The sequence below is a fragment of the Limulus polyphemus genome, unplaced genomic scaffold (assembly GCF_000517525.1).
Source record: "Limulus polyphemus unplaced genomic scaffold, Limulus_polyphemus-2.1.2 Scaffold56, whole genome shotgun sequence".
Lineage (NCBI taxonomy): Eukaryota > Metazoa > Arthropoda > Merostomata > Xiphosura > Limulidae > Limulus > Limulus polyphemus.
In genome coordinates, this window is record NW_013665666.1 from 1082159 (window position 1) to 1094881 (window position 12723).

Genomic DNA, 12723 nt, shown 5'->3' on the forward strand with positions numbered 1-12723 from the left:
AGAAAAGAGAAATTAGAGGCAACGAGGCGAACAACACCTCTTGATATGTATACTAGCATGCACGAGGATAGGTCTTTCTAGCTACGAGAGCCACAGGTTCGATTTGTGAAGAACGCATCTTATGAACAATGCATTATGGGTAGCTCAGCGCTCTTGCGCTATGACACTGCACGTGCAAGGTACTAGCTGTGAGCTAAAGTAGATACCTGGGCTGCTGTGTGCATACTTGAGCTCTGCTCTACAAAACTAACACTTGTCATGCGCATCTGCTTTGTACACAGCTTAGTTCAACGCCAACCAAGGTGAGGCAAGACTTAATGAAGTGTTTCCACGTAGCTCCTAGCTGGGCTTTAAGATGTAAACATAAATTTATCAACCCTGCAACTCTCCTAAAGAGCTCCAAGATAAACTCAGTCGTAGTTCAACCTAGCCAGCGTTCTTAGGCAGTCTGACTATCACCTGGTAAGTTTACTACATACATATATTTTTATACATTTTACCATTTTATTTCTATAATCTGTTCAAAATTAAAATTTTTTTTGTTTATCTTGAAACTTTAATAGCGTGAACTTCTAAGCATTTTATTTTACTTTACAGAATTAACCTAAATGTTATTAACTGTTGCAGAAAGATCTTTTACATATCCACGAACAACTCAAAGAAACAACATTGGTGCATTGTGGGTGACGTTATTGTTTGCATTAAGTTATTCAAAATGTTTCACACTTAAGGAAGATCTAAAGATAAAACGAACTGAAAATTGAGGTGAAAACCGTAATAAGCTGTCTAATTTTGAACTTCACTATCTATCAACAAAATATACGTTTTTACGCATATTTCATTTTATTTACATATTCTTCAAAGGTTTGTAGTTTTTGATAAAAACATAAATTAATATTGAACCCCAAATGAAATTTAGAATATAATTAAATAAAATTGAGATATTTATGAGTAGAAATTCATTAATTCTCTCGTTGAAGATTGTTAACAAAATTACAAAACCTTATTGATTTATGATATAGCAACATTTCGTCTATATCTACTAAACTGTAGCTACATTTATTCATACAACTTCACTAGCCTTCAATCACTCTGTTTTTTGTTATTACACGTAACTTCTTAACTATATTGCCTTTCTTTGGTACACAACCAAGCCTAATATCAAACCAAGTTCTTTTATTATAATTTGTAAGTTTCTTAAACTCGTCGTGAGGGAGAGTTCTATGATTAATTACCTCACGTTTATATCTTGTCATTGCATTCCATAATGTTAAGATAGTATAGTTAAGTAGTTCACAAAGTTATTACTATCACACTCATCATTTATTAGAAATAGTACATTACAGTAACATTCCGTTTTCATATCTAACACTCTTTACCTTCTCTATACAACACCACATCCAAATGTCTACACCTGAAAAGTAGGTAATCACCGTCCAGAAACATCCACTATTTTACCTTCTGAAACTGACATCACCTTATAGTACAGGACACAAAAGTCATTGGGTAATTTTTGAAGCATAAAGTATAAAACATAAAATGCAATTTGGAACCGTTTATTATGGCAAGTCATGATATTCAGGATTAACAATAAGAGCAAACAGATCGAAATTCCCGGATTCCGATTCATGAAAACATAACGAAGTTGATTTAAAGCTGCGTATTCTGTAATCCATTTGTTTTAACATAAAGATAATGTGAATTTTTGCACTACCTTAATAATACCATTGTTTGGGATGAGAGTATTGAAACCGAGAAAACGATAAACACTGAATACAGTAAACATTGAAAAATAATAACAGAGATTTGCTGAAATGTACTATTTGGATGCAAAATGTGTGAAACTCTTTAAATAAAATGTGTGTTTAGATATCGAACACATTTTCTACCAGTTCATGGAATCAAATTTTACAATTTTAAATTGTTTCTCGAAAGTATACCGAAGATAACCTTTTATTAAAGCTTGTCAGGCTGATGTGTTCTTTATTTGTTTATTTCCATTTACCTCTGATATTAACATGAAGTGATTTTGTACATTTGTCCACATTTAATTGGTTAATTAAGTTATACACAGCTTAGTTGAATGTACGCTAGACTTAATATTAAATTATAAAAGTAATCGCGATCGAGAACAAAAAATAAAACTAAGGCTTATTATAAACGCGAAATTACTTGCAAGTCTTTGCGTTTTATAATTATCTGTAGATAAAACAAGGTCGCAACAAGAAAAGAAAATTGCTCGGAATGATTAAACTTTATAACATCTTATAAAATATGGAAGAAAATATAAAAACAGTTCTATTCAGTTGTGATTTTTTGTTTACTCTTTCTCTTAAAATCAGTGCACTTCTACCACTTGTCAAATATTTTAGCTGATTAATCCAAGGCCATGTTTTTTTTCTGATGTAGCCGTTTTTATGAAAGCGTAAAACTGCAATCTAAACATTTCTTAATCAAATAGCGAGAATCTAATTTAAACACACTCCCCTTCAATATAAATTCAAAAACGCTGACCTGAAAGAAATAATCATTTATTCTTAGTTAACAACAACAACAAAAGAAAAATAGAACAGCCTAATCTAGTTTTTCAAACACTAGGTTAGTTATCTACTTAAGTATACAGAATCTTAATTTTACAGAGTTCTAACGCATTAACTCATCATGTTCTTCTATCATGTACGATCAACAGAGTTTTATAAAAATTATGTTTGTTTTTTTCTAATTTGTTTATGATAACTGGATTTATCACTGGTTACAAGTACACAAAGCTTAGCAAACGTTACGATAAACTTAATCGAACTGTTTAGTTACAAACCAGAGTATACTTATATCACTGGCAGGTGATGATAAATAACTTTGTGTTTAATGCGTTCGATTTTGAAATCAGTCATCCTTGCTCATTTTATGTGAAAAGAAACTATTTACAAAGAGGCTGCAATGAAAGTTCAAAAGAAGGTAATCATGGTGACTTGATCTTACTTCAAAGTTGTTGTTTTTTTATATACAGTATGATCATAATTTTCTTTATGGTGGTTTGAGGTTGTTTAAAGGTTTTTGTATACAATATAGAGATAGCTTTGTCTGTGGTTTCATGTTGTTTTTTTATATAGTGTAGACATAGCTTTCTCTTTAGTGTTTTCATTTTGTTTCAGAGTTTTCCTTTTTTTAATAGAGTAGACATACCTCTTCCATAATGGCGAGATATTATTTCAAGAACTTTTCAAGCAGTGCAGACAACTCTTCTATGATGTCTTGATATTATTTCAAGGGTTGCCTTTACAGTGCAGACACAAGTCTTCTAGGATGTCTTGATATTATTTCAATGGTTGTCTTTACAGTGCACACAACTCTTCTAGGATGTCTTGATATTATTTCAAAGGTTGTCTTTACAGTGCACACAACTCTTCTAGGATGTCTTGATATTATTTCCAGGGTTGTCTTTACAGTGCATACAGAACTCTTCTATGATGTCTTGATACTATTTCCAGGGTTGTCTTTACAGTGCATACAGAACTCTTCTATGATGTCTTGATACTATTTCCAGGGTTGTCTTTACAGTGCATACAGAACTCTTCTATGATGGCTGGATATGATATGCAATCTAACATCATAAATCTCATTTCTTAACATATTCTTGGGTTAAATTTCATCATTTCGAAGGTTAACAATAATGAACTGCATTGTTTAAAAAGAGATAGATGGTATATATGTGCAACATCATTTCGGTGTAGCTTGCGATAGGAGAAAAATAAGTTTTTAGGCTTAGTAATTTATATGTAAAACAATTTTCTCTTGTTTCTCTGAAACTACTAAATATATAATTTAGTATAAAAAATACAAATCCATTCAGGAACGTAAACTTTATAGCGTTACATATCAAACTGTCTCTAACTAAATGCTGACAATTGTATCGCTTAGGATAGTTTTCGTCTGTTGTGGCAAACTAACGAAAATGATATTTTTACTTTTAAGACTAATGTCTAGCAATCTGTAATGCTTCGTAATTCCACGGGGCATACCAAGAAAGATGTCATCATTTGTTACGCCTGCCTCTTACTTGATATGAGTAAATAATAGATATGCAATTAAATTATACACTCTTATAAATAAAACTACTTATCTAAAAACAAAAACTATCATGAACCTGCCTTAAAATTATTTTTACCTACAACACTGCACCGCTCTATAAATATTTATGAAGTTAATGTAATTCATTTAGATTAAATATATTGCCAAAATACTTGTAATTGTACTTCTACTGAGAAGTGTGTACGTTTCCGATTATTTGCGTTGTTGAGATGTCATAATTTAAGAATTAATTCGCCAACAATGTCGTTATCAACAATGCCACTGTTTTCAATGAATCACCGAAAGTTTTCATTGCCAAAGCCTTCATTTCAAACTTTTCATCGACAATCATAGTTAAGAATGTATAATGTTTTCGTTTTACGTGATCTATACATGATTAGTAGATCGGTATAATATTTTCCTTTACCTGGACTAGACAGGATTAAGGGCTAGGTTATGCTTATAGTGAGTAGTTCAAAACAATGTTTGTTTTACTTGGTCTAGATAGGATTAGTCGAGGTTATGTTTAGGGTGAGTAGATCTGCATAATGGTTCCGTTTTACTTGGTCTAGACGGGATTAAAGGCTAGGTTATGTTTAGGGTGAGTAGATCTGTTTAATATCTCCGTTTTACTTGGTCTAGACGGGATTAAAGGCTAGGTTATGTTTAGGGTGAGTAGATATGTTTAATGTTTCCATTTTACCTGGTCTAGACGGGATTAAAGGCTAGGTTATGTTTAGGGTGAGTAGATATGTTTAATATCTCCGTTTTACTTGGTCTAGACGGGATTAAAGGCTAGGTTATGTTTAGGGTGAGTAGATATGTTTAATGTTTCCATTTTACCTGGTCTAGACAGGATTATGGTCTAGATTATGTGTTTAGTGTGAGTAAGACTGTATAACGTTTACGTGTTTCTACCTCTAGGTAAGACTGACAGCAATCCTAAATTAATTTAAAAGGGGATGAAGGAACATGTTTGGGGATGGTATGGCTGACTACGAAAAGTCCAAGAAAAAACATTTTCCTGAAGTGAATATGATTCAAAGATTTCATGCATCACGTGAACGTTGTACAGTATGTTTTTGTTTTTAAATTAGTTAGAAGATAACATTTAAACTCATTAAAAATTTAAGCAAAATATGACGTTCAGTACTGCACACACGACTTGCCCCATAAATCAGTGGTTTATTACGTTGTTTCACTTAAGATTTGCATCATTTTCTTTCTCACGCATATTAAATAACATGTAATCTCTCAACCTCTAATTAGATTAATTTAGATGCAATTTGTAGTATTTATTGTTTTAAGAACTCGAACTATCAGAATACTTATGAAATCATAATTTGAAATATATTTTAGTTTCGTCTAGTGTTCGAAGTGCTTTACTTTTTTTTCTAAAAACATAATGACTAACTTCTTTATTATGACCCTCGGATACGTTTGTGATTGAGGTTCTCCATATCTTTCCACAAACAATATAAACTGATCATATACAGAGGGTTCAGTATATTAAAACAATTGTTTTGGGGGTTTATAACGTTAGAATCTAGGGTTTTTATCCCCAAAAAGACAACGAAATTAGCCTATGTTAGCTTTACGCAAAGCAAAAATAGATTTTTTTCATTAACGCTAGAAGTAAAATAGGAGAAACCATAAGTGTCATTTAGCCGTTCCTGTGTTCTTTGCTGAAGGTGTTGCGAGGAACATTCTTATGGTAAGTGTTGGGTCTCTTGTTTTCCCAAAGCATCTAATGTGATCCTGAACGTTATTGTCGATCATGCCTACCTCTCAATCATGCATGTCCATCCTGATAGGCAAGGGGTCTTCCAAGACGATGACCCAACAATAGTCGTGTTCTTATTGTTCGAAGTTGATTAGTAGAATATAATAACAAGGACTTCTTTTATCTTTTCTTTGCATATCATAATCAGTCACTAATCGGGGTAAATATCTTTTGGATGAACTTAAATATTGCATTTGCCACTGCAATCCTCACCTGTCATCTGTATACCACTTTCATACCATGTTACTCAAAGAATGAGCTACAATTAAACAAAATGTCTTTTGCCATCTTATAAAATCTATGCAGCCAAAATCAGGCTATTATCGCAACGAGTGGCGATCGGACTTGACATTAACTGAGAGCTCTAGTAAAGTGTTGAGTTCGTTTATTACGTTCTAATGTAGAATGAAGGTATTCAGAAGCTTTTTAATCAAACGACAAACACACTTTAAGCTTAAATGCACCATTATAAAGTTATTAATTTTGTCTTAGAGGTCAAACTCTAGTATGGCATTTCAAAACTGTATTGAAACTTTCAACTTTAATATTCATCTGTATTATATATAAGCACATTTCAGATTGGTATGCAGAAACTATTACTTATTCTATAAACAAAAGACCTGTTTTATTTAAGTCTGAACTATTAATATATCAAACATTCAAACTAGTAATTCGTCATACAAACCAAAATCGTACTGCATAATATATCTCAAAGTTGCACTGTCTCATATAAAACCATAACTGGTAGCATATAAAACACTTTTCTCCAGTTTTATGCGTGTGTTTGTGTTCCCGGATGGCTCAGCGGTAAACGTGGGAGCTTATGGCGTTATAATTTAGGGTTTGATCCCCGCAAAAAAACTTATTGCAACTTTCCGCTGAGACAAACAGTCTCACTTTTGCATTAACAGTAGAGTTAAAATATGGAGAAACTATAAGTGACATTTGACCTTTCCTGTAATCTTTGTTGGAGGTGTTGCGTATATAGGTGTGATACATGTCGCTAGAAGAACTGACAAAAATATGGTAATTGGTTGTTTATCACTATCTACACTTTCTTTTCGAATGCTACAACTAAAACGCTTGTGTTTGGTCTCAAACACTGAATTTAGAACACATGAAGGATTCCAAAATACTGTTGGTAATTCGTGCGTAAAACAACTTTATTAACTGTGATGTTACACCTTAGACAGAAATAATAGCTTTCAGGTAGATTGTCTTGCACTAATAATGTATAATAAAAAAATCAGACTGGTAGCTCATTATAAAAACCAAAATCGTACTGCGTAATATAAACCCAACCTGTCAATGTCTCATAAAACCCGAACTAGTAACCAATGATATAAAACCAAACTAGTAAACTTATTGTAAAAACCAAAATTGTACTGCGTAATTGAAACAAAAATTTTTATTATCTAATTAAACTAATTTGATAGCCAGTAATCAATTTGGTAAAATATTTCTCTGTTTATGAAAAATTGATATATTTTCTTGAAATAATAAATTATACACTTTCAAATCTATGATATTATAAATAGTCTAAAATCTTTAATTACTGTTCATTACTACTTCGCACCTTCAGTGAGAAAAAAAGTCCAAAATTTGCCAGAATAAAATTCAGTAATTTTGTTTTGGAATTGCAAAAACATTTGTCTCAAATGCTCTAAACTCCGAACACAGAGTACGGTTAATTCGGACACATAAGACAACTTGTAACTTAACTGTGATCTCATACCCCAGGGAGAAATGATTGCTTTGTTTCCTCATCATGCTATCTTACTTATTTTTTTTAATTCTTTTAACGCCCGAGAAGAAAACTTAATCAATTTTGCAGAAGTCAATGTGACATGAAGGTGTGATACATGTCGCTAGAGGAACTGACAAGAACTTCTGGTAACTGGTTGTTTATCACTATCTACATTTTCTATTAAAATACAACAGCTAAAATGCTTACGTCTTGTCTTCACTTGTACTTCACCAACTTAAAAAAAAACAAAAGCTTAATTCTGGTCTTCTAAAATATTCTATTATAAAAATATGATTTTGTTTCAGTGTTAAAAATGTGACAGTTTTATTAAAGTTCTTTTTATCTTAACATTTCGATAAAGGAATTAAGAACTTTATCTATGCAAATCCCTCCCCCCCAAAAAAAAAAAACATTTAAAGAAAACAAGATACATTTGTTGGGAAAAACTAACGAAAAGAAGATAAAGTAAAATAACTATTAAACTATTACAAAATAACTTTATTCCAGTTATATTAAGCAATATGAAACGTTCGATGTGTTAAGGGATACTGAAAACAACGGTAATGTCTTATATAATGTTCACTGACAGACGTTGGTTGAAAACTTAAGATCGTGAAGTAAATTCAGTTTCATTTATTCAACATTCAACAGAAACTGTCATTTTTTTATAGTTTGTTATTTTAGGTATGTATTTTAATGAAACACAACTACACTCTCTCTCTCTCAGTGTCTCAGTAATAAATCAGTATATTATCTTTCCGAGTCTCTCAATGGTCTCTTAAGGTAGTTAATTAATAAATACTGTTAAGTGATGATTACACAATAAAAAAAATCAGTTTTATTTATGAAGCCAGGGTAATTTTAGTGTATTTTGATTGTAATGGTAGCTATATTTCGAAATTCAAATTTGCAATATGTTTATGCACTTTAAATCGCTGAATGAATATAAATTCAGCTAATGTTATTGAACATGTCCTAAATTTTCAGTTTCATAGATCTGATAAGCGAAAAACAATTTTAGTTAATTTACAACGATAGTGTAATAAACTATTACATAATGGTTTCAATAACGAATAAATAACATTTCAACTAATATGTTTTCCCGAGTAAGGAATGTGATTTTTTTAAGCATAAAGCTACACGATAGGCTATCTGTGCTCTGCCAATTGCGTGTACTGAAACTCGATTTTTGGTTTTATAAACATTCGGATTTACCGCTGAGCCACCAAGAGGCCCCCCAAAAAAGACAAATCTTAAAAAAATCAATTTCATCTATAGGTGAAATAAAACATTTATAGTTAGTCTTATAACTTCGCGCTATACCATTTACATGTTTATGAGATCAACAATAATTCTGAGGGTTTGTCGTACTTTGTAAGAACAATGTTCCAGATACCTTGGAAGTACTTCCTCCATCGCTCTCAGTCTAATGACTTTGTACTATATTTCAATACTGCAATTTCGATTGTACCAAGTTTCTGTGAAGACAGCAAGATTGGTCTTATAACATGCATCTTGAAAAAACTTTCCACAAACCTTTCACTCTTACTGCATGGACGTCGGCCTTCAAGACCACATTTAAGCTGATCCAAAAACAAGGGGGTTCTTGATAGATTGAGTGAAATATTGTTCTTTCAGTTTCTTCGTTTATATTTTTCGCGAGACTGTTGCTCATCTTGAGGTATGGCTGGAAGCTTGTGAACTTCTGTATAGTCACTGATGATCTCCTAAACGCTCAAACGCCCTGTTATGCCAGTTCTTCCGATTTTAGGGCTCCTGTTTTTTATCGAAATGTTAAGCCTTTTGGTTTTAAATTGTTTAACGTTCTTGATAAAGATTAGTCTTCATCAGAAAGGTTTTTGACGTATATTTCAGATACAAACCCCACGAATTTCATTGAATTGACAGGTGTTTTGAGAATTCCGTGAACCAAATATAAAGTTGCCAAACATGTAGCACGTGGCGCTACGGCTCGCAGTTAAGATAACACGCAACTGCAAAAGCAAATGCAGATCGTTCTTATAAATTAAATTAACCATTTGTATACAATGATATCAAAAAAATTAAAAATAAACCATTCTTTTCTTTTAGAGTTGCGGGTTTGACGTTTCTTACTAACACTTCTGACATCTCTTGGTTATTATATAACTTACAATTCTATTTACTTACTTTTGTCGAGTTTAACAACAACTACTTGAAATTAGTATAGACAACCATAAGTGATAGTTTCACTTCAGTTACTTCTAGTTACTAAAACACGAACGCCAAAACCTGTTTATGTAACAACAGTTTAGGCGTAGACAAGATATAGGTATGTCTCAGTTTCTAATTCACTAATAGATTACCAGTGAAAAGCTCTCGGGAAATTCAACTTCTCACAATGTGTACATCTTATTCCGAACCACCATTCTATTTTAATTTACAAATTAATCCGTGCTACCTTACTGACTCCTCCCAACATCTCCTAGATCCCTCAAGAAAGGTTATTAAAATGAAAATTTGAAACATCTAAAGAAGATACATATTTCGAGTGATCCTCCGAAACCCCCTTTAGCCATATACTGGGACTGAACGTTTAAAATATGAAAATATGAATTTAAATAATTGTTTTGAATAGCTTCTTATATTTTGTAACAATTGTCAAGTAAGTTGGTTCTGTCAAATCGGATAGGTCTAAAATCCCTTGCGGCTCTCACGATTTTTTCGAAAATGTTCTATTCGATTATTTTCTATACAATTTAAGAACCTACTTGCCAAATATCAAATCGTTTTGTCAAGAAACCTGGGAGTAGTTCAACAAAATCGGAATACAAATATATAAATACATAGCCTATAAACAATACTGAATTCCTTTTTCCGACTATTAAGATGAGCAATACATCTATATTTTTATCTACTTTCCGGTACCACTGTGATGACATTTGTTTAACAAAATGATATCTGCTGAGACGTTAGCCTTAACCATACAGGTGCAAGTTCTAAACGCATTATTTATCTGTTGCGCTTTTTCTCGTTATCCAGCAATATTTTAAATATCAACATTAAATAGAATCTAACTGAATATTTCGTTGCATTGAAACTAAATAAGGTTTTATTCTTTTAAGCATTTTTTTTTAATTTTCTCAAAATTATTCACATTTTCCTCGGGCAAGTAAAACTGGATGAAGTCTATCGAGTAGATGTCACCACGGAATTAGTTTATATCATTAGTGATTACATATACAATACATTTAAGCCTTCTTATGTGTGTGTGTGTTGATTTAGTAATTCAGGCTCGGCTATGACGATCTTATGAGAATGAATAAAACTGTATGTTTATAATTTTAATTAATTGTATCAAAAGCGTATGACAGATTTATATAAAACAAACGCAACAAAACGAATCTTGTTTTTTATATATATATATATATATATATATATATATACAGTATTGGAAACAAGTATGGCATCATTGAATAAAATTCATATACGTTGTAAATATTGTATGAAAATTAACTGCACTGGAGTATCACCACATGTTGAAGTTTACAGTGGTATTGGCTGTCATCCAAGCAATTAGATGATGCCACATTAATCACTTATACTAATTACTAATCCCAGCAGTAGTTTGGTGAATGCATTCATGATTTCCAGGACAGGCATCACACATTACAAACGTGTAGAAATCTACGTTTTCTCTGATGAAGGCTACTCTATACGACAAATTTGCAACACACACAAAGATGCGATACCTACCACAGAGAAAAGTATGGTTATTTATGAATTCTCGAGCCACTGCGAATGTCGTTACGTAGGTCGCACTTCACAAAGACTGCAGGATAGAATTAAACAACATGTACCCACATCCATAAGAAATAAGAGTGTGAAAGAAAAGAATTTACCATGTTGCTCCTGTAAAACAAAAGTTCTACCACCAAAATGTGAATCAGCGACTGGCAAGCATTTACTGGTGAATCCGACTTGTGCTGACAACTACACGGATAGCATGTTTGAAATTATTGCAAATGGTCAGCCGACCTTTCATCTCTATTTTGGAAGCCACCTTTATTAAAACACATATACCTGTCATTTGCTGCCAAAAGGAATTCATATACAATCTACACATCCTTCAGTAGGTCTGTAACATTTCCTGATTGGCTAAAGGACATACCAATCAGTGATTGCTTTACCAACCTACGTTGATCTGACTCATTTTATAAGCTGTACTATTTCCTATAGATCATTTTTCAAACGGTTCTGCTATGATTAGTGTCTGGCGAAAAGCTTCAGTAGATATTTCCTTTGCAACATCTCAACCAACAATTGATCCAGTTATCAACGCTATTTTCAAGTTTTGAACAACTCGACTTTCAAGATCTACATATCTACATGAGCCGATGTTTCCATTTATGAACGTTATATCTTAAGATCTGTGCAAGAACTCAGCTAACAGATGTTTCTGTGTCTCAAAGCTATCTTCAAGTTTTAATAAAATAGTTTATTTAACATGTTTTACGATTTATTAGTAAATTGAATTATAGCTTAGCGTTAAGTATCGTTACACGTCCTAAGCCTAATCTAACGTTGTAGTACAAGTTACACCACTAAGCTCTAAATTAAAATTTTAACCCTACTATTTTTATTTACGTTTCCTACTAAATCTAGTTATTATTTTACCCAACTTACTATAAATGATAATATTAAATAATATTCAAAAACCTATAACAATATAAGAGCTTAACCTTACAACGTCTTCTCTATCCGTAGCGTCCTCTATAAGAAGAGTTACGTCTTCTCTCTTCCGTAGCGTCCTCTATAAGAAGAGTTACGTCTTCTCTCTTCCGTAGCGTCCTCTATAAGAAAAGTTACGTCTTCTCTCTTCCGTAGCGTCCTCTACAAGAAAAGTTACGTCTTCTCTCTTCCGGTAGCGTCCTCTACAAGAAAGTTACGTCTTCTCTCTTCCGTAGCGTCCTCTACAAGAAAAGTTACGTCTTCTCTATTCCGTAGCGTCCTCTACAAGAAAAGTTACGTCTTCTCTCTTCCGTAGCGTCCTCTACAAGAAAAGTTACGTCTTCTCTCTTCCGTAGCGTCCTCTACAAGAAGAGTTACGTCTTCTCTATCCGTAGCGTCCTCTACAAGAAAAGTT

General features: G+C 32.5%; 1 protein-coding gene across 2 annotated transcripts in view; it reads left to right on the plus strand.

The window, feature by feature from the left end:
- Positions 1–212: 212 nt before the first annotated feature.
- The window catches only part of LOC106463912 (neuronal acetylcholine receptor subunit alpha-10-like), a 57340-nt gene continuing 44829 nt past the window's right edge, over positions 213–12723 (plus strand). For both annotated transcript variants that reach the window (XM_022391879.1, XM_013923996.2), the window contains exon 1: positions 213–462. The gene's annotated coding sequence lies outside the window, so the exon portion shown is untranslated. The remainder of the gene's footprint in view (positions 463–12723) is intronic.